At 38.9% G+C, this 14,205-nt stretch overlaps 1 protein-coding gene across 3 annotated transcripts in view; it reads left to right on the plus strand.

Annotated features, from left to right (window-relative positions):
• The window catches only part of HMG20B (high mobility group 20B), a 362,656-nt gene that overhangs the window by 37,921 nt on the left and 310,530 nt on the right, over window positions 1–14,205 (plus strand). The window lies entirely within an intron of this gene.

Here is a 14,205-nt window from a genome sequence, read left to right on the forward strand (position 1 = left end):
CAATAGGAATGCATTGGCCAGCCTTTGGCCAATCAGCGCTGGCTCTGCCGGAGGAGGCGGAGTCTAAGGTCGGACCTGAATGGAGACTGGTGTGGAGCGATCTTAGACTCCGCCTCCTCCAGCAGAGCCAGCGCTGATTGGTCGAATTCCGTACTCTGGCCAATCAGCGCTGGCCAATGCATTCCTATGGATTCCTATATCCACACTCGACTCTGCTACATCACACACTCGGCTCTGCTATATCAGATGGGCTGACCGGCACATCAGATGTAGCAGAGCCGAGTGTGCACACTCAGCTCTGCTACATCTGATGTGCTGGTCAGCCCATCTGATATAGCAGAGCCGAGTGTGTGATGTAGCAGAGCCGAGTGTGCACACTCGGCTCTGCCGGTCAGCCCATCTGATATAGCAGAGCTCTGCCGGTCAGCCCATCTGATATAGCAGAGCCGAGTGTGTGATGTAGCAGAGCCGAGTGTGCACTGGCTCAGCACTGCTACCAATAGGAATGCATTGGCCAGCCTTCGGCCAATCAGCGCTGGCTCTGCCGGAGGAGGCGGAGTCTAAGGTCGGACCTGAATGGAGACTGGTGTGGAGCGATCTTAGACTCCGCCTCCTCCAGCAGAGCCAGCGCTGATTGGTCGAGTTCCGTACTCTGGCCAATCAGCGCTGGCCAATGCATTCCTATTGGAAAAAGTTTGTCACAAAAATCACAATTACACACCCGATAGAGCCCCAAAAAGTTATTTTTAATAACATTCCTACCTAAATAAAGGTTATCCCTAGCTATCCCTGCCTGTACAGCTATCCCTGTCTCTTAGTCACAAAGTTCACATTCTCATATGACCCGGATTTGAAATCCACTATTCGTCTAAAATGGAGGTCACCTGATTTCGGCAGCCAATGACTTTTTCCGATTTTCTTCGATTCCTCCGGTGTCGTAGTTCCTGTCCCACCTCCCCCTGCGCTGTTATTGGTGCAAAAAAAGCGCCAGGAAAGGTGGGAGGGGAATCAAATTTTTTTTGGAGTTTGCCACGTGATGTTCGATTCGAATCGAACACATCGAACAGCCTGATATCCGATCGAACATGTGTTCGATAGAACACTGTTCGCTCATCTCTAATTACAGTCTCACTTGATAATTCAAACACTCATGTGTGATGGGTCAAAACACCGAAGAGAACAATATCAGTAGGGGGATTCTAAATTTCATTAATGCACTCCATCTAGAAACACCGGGCCTCTATTCTATCAGGTAGCATTGCAGAGAGATAACTCAAATTGTCTGTGTTCTAATGCAGCACATAAAGCTAATCGGTTAGGAAGACATAGAATCGCTAATGTATATCACACCTGATACTGGTGTGACTATAGCGAATTCCCTAATGGCGTTGCTTTAGCTTCCCACCACATCTGATAAACACGAGTCACAATGTAAAGAGGTATAATAGGATAAAAGGCTATTGTTTAAAGGGGTATTCCCACCTCACATACTCATCAGTCTTTACTGCTGTAAAATCTTCTTTCTTCCTGGTTTCTTGCATCATTTGGTGGGCGGGGTTTCACATGCAACCTGCCGTTTAGCCCCGCCCCCAGATTCGTGTAGCTCCGCCCACCCATATTGGACTATGAAGTACAGGCAGCAGCAACTCCATTCTGTGTTACATATAGAGACTGCCTGTCTCTGCCATAATGAACACAATTAAATTAGCTAGCCTGATAACTTGGAGAACAGAAGAAATGAAAGCAGCTCCTCTCCCCTATCTGATAGCAGGAAGCTAGGTCACATGTGTGGTGTAGACACAGGAATAGCTAGATACACAGGCTGGCTCCCTGCACTTAGCCCCTCCTCCCTCCCCCCTGAGAGCAGCAGATACATCACTTGACTTTTGAGCAGATAAGTCAAGGACTGTGTCAACAATGAATTGAATAAAGTAAGATAGTGGTCAAACAAAGCAGTTTTGCTGAAGCAGTGTATTTAGGAAAAGTCTTACATCCACATTAACAAGCAGTATAGATAGGATCCTTGTGATGGGACAACCCCTTTAACTCCCAGCTCGGGAGTGTGGAGATTGAGTGAGGGAGTTACATAGTCTCAGTTTTTTTTATAGTAATGAATCCACAACTAAGTTCCTGTTGAAACTGCAGTTTCACTCTTGCTGCATTGGGAGTAAAAATATTAGAAAGGTCTACCCTTCATATATATGCACATTGTGATTCTATCTCCCCATAGCCGGGTTTTTTTGGGGGTTTTTTTCACATAAATAACTCTAAATTTATTAATCTGCCAATGTTACTATCTGGTACCAATTGCATAGGGACCCAATATACAAAGTTTGCCATGAAGAGGCTAGCGTGGCTTAGGGCAGTTAACATTAGCGTTCGACTTCCGTCCGGAAGGAGTCCTCACGAGGACCCCCCCGAACGGAATACCAACGCTAATGCAAACGCTGTACAGTTAAGCACAAGGATCCCATTATAGTCCATGGGGTCCGTGTGCTTAAGTTCACAACACTTGCATTAGCGTTTGGTATTCCGTTTGGTGGGAGGGGGGTCCTCATGCAGACTCCTTCCTCGACGGAAGCCAAAAACTAATTTGAACCAGGCATTATACAGCTTGAACAAAATGCATACTGAGAACTTCATGTTCATTTTTATACATTTCACTAAGAATAAATCAAGGTATAAAGTTAGATTTCTTTATTTAATTATTTCTTTTTATCTGAAAATTCATGGGTCATGTGATCTCATAGTCACCCTCTGGAAATTGTTTTTACTATGTGCAGAGGTCATTATTTCAGGCCCAAGAACTTCCTGTATAATGAATCTGCATGAACGGTTCACATTACACATTACTAACACATTCTTAGGTCTGTAAAGGTGTGCCAACCAATTGGCACTCTGGTAGCACTTCCAACCAGGTTACTCTACTAATCAAAGTTATACCCCTTCTAGTCAGACAACTTAAACTTACATAAAACCATTACAATGACTAACATCAGCTTTAAAAACACATTTCATCTCCTATATGGGGATAAAGAAACGAGTTTAAACATAAACAGGCAAAGATCCTAAACCAGGTTAGACATCTAATCTTTTCTTTAATGTGGCCTTAATCATATTTTTTATATTTCAAAAATATTTTTCAAATCTCATCATGCGGCAGCATGCCGCTCACGTGAAAAACAAGCCTGGTGGTCTAAATAGACCTCCATTGTGAGGGGGCGGATTATGACGTGGATTTTGCTGAACGGGCCTTAATTTTGCTACAGTTATGATTCGGAATGTAAATACCTGATATGCATTATGTATTCTCATTGCTACAAATCAAACATCATTTAAACATAGCGATTAATCACAAAAGCTCTCTTCCACAAAATCTGCTGAACGGGGGGGCCCCCTTGCTCACACACAGCCTGAACCCCTCTATCATGCTCATACACAGCCTGAACCCCACTATTATGCTCACACACAGCCTGAACCCCTTTATCATGCTCACACACAGCCTGAACCCCTTTATCATGCTCATACACAGCCTGAACCCCACTATCATGCTCACACACAGCCAGCTTACACATGCTCTCTCTTCTCTCCATCTTACCTTCCAGTCTCCATTCACTGCAGCCTTCTCTTCTTGTGTAACTCGGCACTGTACTGAATAGCTCCGCCCACACCAGAGTCCGATCACATGGTCATGACATCATCACAGGTCCTTCAGCCCACTAGGATCTACCCTGCTGCAGACAGTAGCGCGGCTTCTCAGCTGCTAAAGTCATCGGAAATATGTATTTTCCGATGGCTTTAGGCGACCCCTGTGTTTTGGTCATTCAACCCCCGCCGGGGTCGCGACCCACAGGTTGAGAACCGCTGCTTTAAAAGATGTTGGTGATAACTCCCATAATGCAATAGGGCAATAGTGGCATTTTTTTTTTACGGTGAACTCGAGTCTGCAAACCACAGTCTTTAGCGGTCACCAACACATCCAGGAACTGTAATGATGAGCCCCCTATACTGTACGTAAAGTTCATATTGAATGTATTATTATTCAGGTACTCAATAAGCTACACAAACTCATCATCTGATGAAGACCAGATTATAAAGACGTCATCGACGTACCTCAAATACATTTTTATAGATTTTGCATATTTATTTTTTGTGAAGATTTGTTAAATATCTTGTATTTGCCGGTGAGACTTGTATCCACTGTTAAATATCCGTACCTAGCCTTGAAATTGTGGGATAGACTTGTGTCACGTGTTGAAGGCCTTATCCACGATAGGAAGAAGTCAGCTTGTTATAAAACAGTGTAGAGGTTTATTAATATCTTGAAGGAAAACACAGGAACAGGGAAAATGTCCAAATAACACAAATATCAGTCAATTGTCAATAGCTTACATCTTCAGAGAAGTTAAATCATCTGGATATCTTGTAGTTACAGCTTGGTTCATGCTTGTCATCTGGTTGGTGGACTTGGGATATTCACGACATCTTGTCCAGGATGACAGAGAGGGATGGCAGACAGACCTGCCATAGATTCCCCATGGATCCCCCTCATGGATGACGACGACGACGTGTGTGTCTGTCACTCATTTATATTCATGAGAGTGGGTGTTACCTTCCATGTTACAGCTATGTAGGGAGATTTCTAAAATGGTGTACTCTAACCGCACCCATGCACCCAAAATATAAGACTATGATGTCAGTAGAGTGTTAACCCCATGTCTGCTAGAGAATATTGTAAATATATAATATTTAACATTTCCCCCTTTTGAGAGTGAAATATCTGTTTGAACTCTCAAGATATACCATACAACAATATTCATTCAATTAGATTATATCTTCTTTCTTCTTTGCTGAATACTGGAACTTAATTTTCATTAATTGTCCATATAATAATTTCATCAATTTGCGATACATTTTGACATTAGTAAACGTTATGGTATGTTATGGTAAACTGTGATCAAAGATGGAAACAATTTGATCCACTATCTAACCTACACCTGATGAAGGCTCTTCTTTCATCGTCTGGTCTTCTGGTCATCTCTTCTTCCGTCATAATAGAAGGCTTATTACCACAAATGTAGTTCTTGACTTAAAGTCCTTTTAGATTTCCTCCGTGTTGTGCAGATATTATAACATTGTCCATTAAAGTTCATATTGAGAAGATATTGATATAACAACAAAGTCCATATGTTTCACTTCACCAAGACATAGACTGTAGAGGAGTTTCCTTTGGTATTTACCTTTACCACCTGTCACTGTAGAACAACAATGTGACACTTCTGGAGCAATACTGCAAAAGCAAGGCAAGTGTGAATTCTGACATCATCCCTGCTGCTTGTCAGTAAGGTTCAGTCCTGGAATCTCAGTCTCTTGGATACACAATATCTGTGTTCGGGTTTTATCATTCACAACCCTTTTGCTCACCAAACAACTTGAAGTCTTGAAATAGAGAGGATTCCACCAAACATTGATGAGGACGTCTTTATATCTGTCCAATCATCAGCTGATCAAAGGTTCCAAACTCCAGCAATAATTTTTAAACACAGTCCTTGGCATAAGCTTAAGCATTTAGCATCATACCTTCAGATTTTGTCTTTTCCCGCACATCTTCTTCTTGTAACTGTTAAAGGTCTTTTTATTAACATTTGATATCAAACTTTATCATAATCTTGGACTTGATTGAAGATAAGTTTTCTTTCCCTAATAACTAAGCCAAATTAGGCAATTGACTAAACTATAATATCACAGTGTACCATACCACTCATTTATATATCATACTTCTCTTTATATTGTATCAATATTTATATTTGACTTATAAAATATTGATATTCAATACATTTATCAAACTATCTGATAATAGTACTTTGGATACAATAATCTATATAAACATCATATATCAACATATATATATCTTTATATCTATATGTATGAATATGTATGTGTACTTTACTTGTGATGACAAATTGCAACATGACTTTGAAATATAATGTGATCTCATTAATTACCATTCTATAGACAATCACTATATTTATTCTTTAGTTAGAACTTTTCACCAATTATACTAAACATATATTCCTATATGAATGTGTTATCATACTTATCATACATTTTCTAAAGTTTAGTCACTTTATTTACCTTTTTTAATAAGAAATAATTTTATTTTGAACATTACTTTATTAAATATCATTGTGTTCTTTATCTGAGACACAATATTAACCCTTTATTCATAAAAACTTATGTGACTAAAGTTTCCTCTTAACACCTCGTCTCTTCACAGACTCCTGTGACCTTTTTCACCTTTCAGATACCTCCAATACCAAGAATAGAGACAAGACTTAACACACTTGACTCTGCTAAGACACAAATGTAAAAATACATTATTTTTAAACTTAACTGTATATATTCTTGTGTACTGGCTGTATGTGAACACCATATATATGAAATAAGTATATAAATCATAAACATTTCAAAATATGTCACATCCTATAATCAGAAGTGTAAAGAATAAACCAGAGACTATCACTCTTGATATCCCATATACCTCTCCCTTCATGAAGATGATTAGCGTATCTCATTTGCATATAAGACATTTATGTTTTCCCGATGTTTGTAGATGTTGATGTGTGTAAGTGTATGCAAGTGTGTGCGTACATGTAAGAATACATAATCAATAATAATATAATAAAACAATACTGGCTATAGCTAACTAGATTTTCCCACCATAACTAATATATTTATTATCCCATGATCCAATTACCCCAATAAGCCTTTATTATTTGTCAGGTTTGAACAAATATATTGAAGATTATCTGTATCTTTTCAAAAGCTACTTTTTCCTACAGAATGTTCACCTAAAATAACCTTGCTTTGTAGTGCAGCTGTCACCTTTTCTCTCAGCTCATGTGACTTAAACACTTGGTTTTCCTGTAGGTATAAACATATGAGGTTCCTTTTGATGGATTTCACATATATTTGCTAATTTCCCAATTTAATATAGAGGATCATATAAGATAAAAAATAGAAAGAAATAGAAAAAGAAAATAGAAATAGAAAATAGAAAGAAATAGAAAATAGAAAGAAATAGAAAATAGAAAGAAAATAGACGTCTCTTTGTTGGATATATCCTTTTTTCCTTGTTGGATGCATCCTGATTTTCTTAGGCCTATTTGTGATGTCACAGATCTGTTGTATACACCAGTCGACTCGACACATAACACTTAACACTTATACTGACCAGCCCATCAGGGTCACAGGTCACAATGTGTTGCTGTCAATCAACTGACCACATGAACGAACACTTAATTCACAGTAAGAGCTCCATGCCTAGTTGCATGCCTTTAAACAAAATGGATTATAACTTGAAAATCCTAAAAACATGGACTTTACATGAAACTATTGAAAAACATGCTTGAGGTAAGTTAGAACTTCTATCACTTTATCATGCATTGTTATTAGTCACACCATGTTAATTTGTTTACTCATTAATCGTTAGACACTCCATGCATTCTTTTAGCTAGAAGGAAAGAATGATGAATGAACGGACATCACTGATTGAACTGATCCATTTTTCCATATATGACATTTCTGATCTGAAAAATAGATAAACTTTAGCAAAAACCAAATTAATACAATATTGATTTTAACCAATGGAAATTTTAATAACTTTATGGATTCCTAATACTATTTGATCATATTAATATATTGTACATATATTCATATACATGTCATATATTCATATATTGTATATAACATGCTCCTTCTCTCTCTGCATCTAGAGAGTGGACTATGACGAAAATCTGTCACCACACATGAGACTCTCCTCCTGTGTGTATATATATATAGTGTATATAATATGATCCATAGTATTATTCACAATAGCATAATTAGGATTATTTATAAACATCATCACATAATCATGTGGATTATACCTGATCATTGGACTTCTCCTCATATAAAAGGGATTTCTCTTTATATAGCCAAATAGTACGTAAGTAAAACTCAGTAGACAGTCATTCCTTCAGAGATACTTTTAAATTCGACCCCTGACCTCCTTTCAGATATATATTTTTAAGTTAAACCCATGAACTTCCTGTCAACACGTCCATCCATAATAGCCTCGCCAGGTCATGAGAGAATGCCAAGCTTGCCCTTTTCCTAAGAATATAAGACAGGTCAGATGCCATTGGGTTACTGAAAAGATCTGACATTTTGGAGACAACTGGTACATTCCCAGATACAATCTTTTGACTATCAATAGATTTGGTTGGCTGCAATTCTTTAATTTCAGTTAATACTGGAATTTCAATTTGTGGACTTTCCTGCATGGCATATGGTTTATATGCAACATGTAATTTCCTACGTTTCTCATAGATTTTGTCACTTTGCCTCCTATAAATAGGGGACACTTTAACATGATTTGACAGATGTCTCTTAATAGGCTTTGCTTTTTGCTTTGGACATACTCGATTTACATTTGACATATGTTTCTGATGTCTTCTGGCCATGTCCAATAAACTAGCAGCTTCAAATAAAGTCTTCTTATCTGAGGCACTGGCAAGGGTGACTGCATCCAAGAATTTGAACTTTTTAACAAAACTTTTCACCATAGATGAAGAGTTCACCTTTGGAATGACAGTTTTGTATGTCCTTTCAAATTTAGACATGAATGCAAATGTACATTCTTTTCTGCCAATCTTTATCTCATTCAGTATGTCAGGTGTTGGCACGCTGTCACCTCTAGTGCACCAGATTAATTTCTTTAATCTCTCCACATCACTGTCTTTTAACCATTCATCTGACTCATTATCATAAGACATTTTTGCAGACAAACGTTCTGTAAAATCAATAGGAAGCCATAATTTAAACAGTTTATTTCTCTGTTCAATATTTAGATCAAATTTCTCTGCATGGCTTTCAAAAATTTCTGAGTTTCTACACACATGGATCTTTACATCATATGTGGGAATGGCTTTACTCAGATTCATCAAATATTCCTGAGATTTTAATTTCAATTTAGTTTCTTGTATCATTTGTTCCTCACCATCTATGGCCATTACTGCCACATGGTGCTCTTTATCAACATATTGAGATTTCTCATTATCTGTCTGAACAGATTTATGCATACTATTACTTAATTTCTTCTCTGTTACCATGTCATTAAAAATCTTTACCAAAGAAGCTATATTCCTAAATACCTGCTTCTCTTTTGTAGAACAAATTCTATTTTCAATCTTAGAATTTGCCTGTTCACATTGTGTATACAAATCTTGCCATATACTCTCTATACTGTCACTAGGCACAATTTTAAAATCAACGTTACACTTTTTAGACAATGACTCTAATTTTTCCATACTTTAAAAGTAAAATCTTTACTCACCACTGTAGAAAGCTTCACTTTTAGCTTGTCCTTGGAACAGTTGGTCCCTGTCATCAGAACGTCTCAGTACGTCTGGCACTTGTGGTCCTTCTGTATTTCCTCACAGGCTTTCCTCACACAGGCTTCCGTATCATATAACACGCACAACAGTCATCTGTATCTCACCAATATAGGTTTCTTTTCGAAGTCTTCCTGAATCTTGCAATTCATACAACTTGCAAAATACTCCTCTCTTCCCCCTTAATTGCAAGTGAACGGAACAAGAAAAACAGGAAAAAAACCAACCGTGCTGGCTCGCCACTGTTAAATATCTTGTATTTGCCGGTGAGACTTGTATCCACTGTTAAATATCCGTACCTAGCCTTGAAATTGTGGGATAGACTTGTGTCACGTGTTGAAGGCCTTATCCACGATAGGAAGAAGTCAGCTTGTTATAAAACAGTGTAGAGGTTTATTAATATCTTGAAGGAAAACACAGGAACAGGGAAAATGTCCAAATAACACAAATATCAGTCAATTGTCAATAGCTTACATCTTCAGAGAAGTTAAATCATCTGGATATCTTGTAGTTACAGCTTGGTTCATGCTTGTCATCTGGTTGGTGGACTTGGGATATTCACGACATCTTGTCCAGGATGACAGAGAGGGATGGCAGACAGACCTGCCATAGATTCCCCATGGATCCCCCTCATGGATGACGACGACGACGTGTGTGTCTGTCACTCATTTATATTCATGAGAGTGGGTGTTACCTTCCATGTTACAGCTATGTAGGGAGATTTCTAAAATGGTGTACTCTAACCGCACCCATGCACCCAAAATATAAGACTATGATGTCAGTAGAGTGTTAACCCCATGTCTGCTAGAGAATATTGTAAATATATAATATTTAACAAGATTTTACTTTCTTCCATTACTGCCAGATATATATTGGTCAGTTCCTGTAGACTGACCATACCATTGATCATCAAAGGTGAAAAAATTATTTAGAATCCTCTCCAAGCCCTTGGTTATAAACTCAACCAGACCCTGATCTTTACCGGCTGCCCTTAGGTGCTTTGACACCTTTCTCGTGGGGAATTCTTGAATAAAGACTTTCCATATCTACTGACATTAGTCTGTAATTCTCCTCCCAATTAACATCTCTTATTAAACTCAAAAAGTCCTTAGTGTCTCTCACATAAGAGGGGATATCCCCTAAAATAGGTCTTAAGACCCAATCAATAAATTGGGACAGGGTTTCCAATACAGAGCCAATACCGGCTACTATCGGTTGACCCGGCGGATCAACAAGGGATTTATTGACCTTTGGCAGAAAATACCAGCACAGTCGACCTGGGAAATCTACAATTAACTTTTCTGCTGTTTTTTTTTAGATTTTTTTTTTTTTTTCCTGCCTTTTTCAACGTAGAGGCGTAAAAAACTTTTAATTTTATTCTTAACGTTTTCTTGAAGAGAGTTGATTGTCCAAAATATCCTAGTTTCACTCTCAGGCAAATTAAGTACTTTTTTCTAAGGATGTTATACTCAATACCTGCATCTCATCTCTTTCATCACACATAGTAAAAAAAGCTAGCGCATTTTCTCTCCCTGCATTTATCGTGATCTCATCTGACTCCTCCATTGCATCTTTTTAGTTCAGAATTCATTTAAACAGCTAAATTCACCTGGATCCAGCTTCAAAAATATAGTGTGCACAGCTCAAGAAAAAACTTTTTAAAACGGTCACAAAACAGAAAGAAAAAAAAGCAATAAACTGCACTACTATACGAGGAGCCGTTCTCTCTTATCATCCAGTCTTAGCATACAGCAACAGGTCGTATGAGACAAAAATAGTGCTCAGTCCATTAACTATGGAATCCAGGTAGTGGTGCTCACTGCATAAATAGTGAAATAAATGTCCAAAACAATAGAAAAAAAAGCAGGGCACTCACCAGAGCAGTTCATAAAAAACGACAATCCTTTATTGCATCATCTTTAAAAATCTTCCAAACGTCAGGGGAGAGATGGTAGTAAATCAAGCAACGACCAGCTGTCAGACACCTCTACTTATGTGAAACTTGATAGAAATCCCATAGAAAACGTTAAGAATAAAATTAAAAGTTTTTTTACGCCTCTACATTGAAAAGGCATCTCTCTGCTCTCATACACAGAGAATAGCAGACTGAGATCACAGACACTTCCGGAGTGCACGGAGAAGGTTAATTAGCATATGAATAAAAACGGACATATTCAAAGACTACTGACACAATTTACATACAAAATGCTGTTTCTAATGGCTATGCAAGTACCGTATTTTTCGGATTATAAGACGCACTTTTTTCCCCCAAATTTCGGAGGAAAATGAGGGTGCGTCTTATAGTCTGAATGTGGGTTTGCAGCATGGCCGCGCTACTGCCACCGCTGGTTTTCTTCAGCGGCAGGAGTGTGACAATACTGCAGGCCCCGGCAGCTAAGATACTCCCCGGCATCCGCCGGTCTATTACAGCAGATGCCGGGGACTGTCTTAGCTGCCGGGGCCTGCAGATTGCCGCGCTACTGCCACTGAAGAAAACCAGCGGTGGCAGTAGCGCGGCCATGCTGCAAATCCACTCCTCCTCCACAGGTCCCGGCAGTCAGTTAGCCCCCCCCCCCCCACCGGCCCCATACCTTTAGTGATGCAGGCCGGCTCCTGCACGGCGAGGCCGCAGGAGCCGACCTGTTCCGATGACAGCTGGGAGCCTAATGAAGGCTCCGAGGCTTGTCATAGATATATATTACTATCGCGGCTGGTCTATGACCCTCCGCGATAGTAATGTATAGAATCTCCCATAGACGGCAATACACTTGTATTGCCGTCTATGGGACTTGCAATCAAATGATTGCAGGTTCAAGCCCCCTAGGCGGGGGATATTAAAATAGTAAAAAAAAAAAAAAAAACCCACTTAAAAAAAATATAATAAAAAATAAAATAAATAAAAGTTCACCTCCTTTCCCTAGAATACATATAAAAGTATAACATTACTGTGAAACATACACATTAGGTATCCCTGTGTCTGAAAATGCCCGGTCTACTAATATTTTTATGTACAGTGAACGTCAAAATCAAAAGTGCTAAACTGCCGGGTTTTTCTCTCTGTTTTGCCTCTGAATTAAATAAAAGGTGATCTAAGCAATAAACATTTCCCAAAATGGTATATCTAAAAAGTACACCTGGCCCCACAAAAAAAACGCCCTATACATCCCCGTACAGCTGCAGAGTCACCTGTTAATGTGGCCTTGCAGCTGTTCCAAAACTACAACTCCCATATATTAAATATTTTACCATTTTTTGCCTGAAATTTTTTTTTACCCTATTTTTCTCCTCTAAAACCTGGGTGCGTCTTATAGTCCGAAAAATACGGTATGTTCTTAGCTAAAAATGATTTTTCCCAATGATAGAGCCCCTTTAGAGCGCTTAGCATACCAAGTTAGAAATATATTGTGACAGTCATTGATCAAAAAAGTCTTTTCTGTCTGAACTTTTTCTGCCTGTCTGAAGTCTTAGACATTCATTTCTAGTAATCATATCACTATTGTAGATTGTAATGGAAATTGCTAGAGAAGTAGTTAGCATATGTTTCATATAGTTACATATAGTAGATGAGGTTGGATAAAAACATCAGTCCATCAAGTCCAACCTATAACCCTACAACCCCCTAGAGTGTTGATCTAGAGGAATGCAAAAAAACACATGAGGCTCATGCCAATTTCTCCATTTCAGGGAAAAAAAATTCCTTCCCGACTCCAATATGGCAGTCAATATAAAAACCCTGGATCAACGTGTCCTTAAAATCTAGAGTCCATAACCCATAATATTGTTCTCTTGTTCAGTGAATCCGCCATCACCACTTCCTAGGGCAGAGCATTCCATAGCCTCACTGTCCTTACAGTGAAGAATCCTCTTCTATGTTTCTGGTGAAACTTCCTCTCCTCCAGATGTAGAGGATGTCCCCTTGTCACTGTCACTGGCCTAGGAGTAAAAAGATACTTAGAAAGTTCTTTGTGCTGTCCCTTCATGTATTTGTACATTGTTATTAGATCTCCTCGTAGACTTCTTTTCTCTAAACTGAATAACCCCAAGTTTGTTAATCTATCGTTTGTACTCCAATCCACCCATAGCCCTAATAATTTTCGTTGCCCCTCTTTGCACATTTTCAAGTTCACATGTCTTTCTTGTATATTGGGACCCAAAATTGCGCACAATATTCTAAGTGTGGCCGTACCAGTGATTTGTATAAGGCATAACTATGTTCTTATCATAGAATCTTGACCACTTTTGATGCATCCCATAATTTTATTTGCCTTGGCAGCAGCTGCCTGACACTGGTCACTAAAGGTAAGCTTGCTGTCCACCAAAATCCCCAAGTCTTTTTCATTGGCAGTCTTACTTAGTAATTTACTATTAAGTACATAATCAGACATTTTATTACGTCGACCAAAGTGCATTACCTTACATTTGTCAACATTGAAACTTCATTTGCCAAGTCTCCGCCCATGCTTCCAGCTTCCTTAGATCCCCTTGTAATATTCTACTATCCTCTTCATTTTATGATTACCTTACAAAGTTTAGTATCATCTGTAAATGTGGACACCCTGCTTTGTAAACCCTCTACCAGGTCATTAATAAAGATCTTAAACAAGAGAGGACCTAATACTGACCCCTGCGGCACCCCACTGGTGACTGTGGCCCAGTCTGAATATTTACCATTAACAAGTACCCTCTGTTTCCTATCAGTGAGCCAGTTGCTAACCCAAATGCATATGTTTTCCCCCAGTCCCAACATTCTCATTTTGCATACCAACCTTTT

This window comes from Leptodactylus fuscus, chromosome 1 (genome assembly GCF_031893055.1).
Source record: "Leptodactylus fuscus isolate aLepFus1 chromosome 1, aLepFus1.hap2, whole genome shotgun sequence".
Taxonomy (NCBI): Eukaryota; Metazoa; Chordata; class Amphibia; order Anura; family Leptodactylidae; genus Leptodactylus; species Leptodactylus fuscus.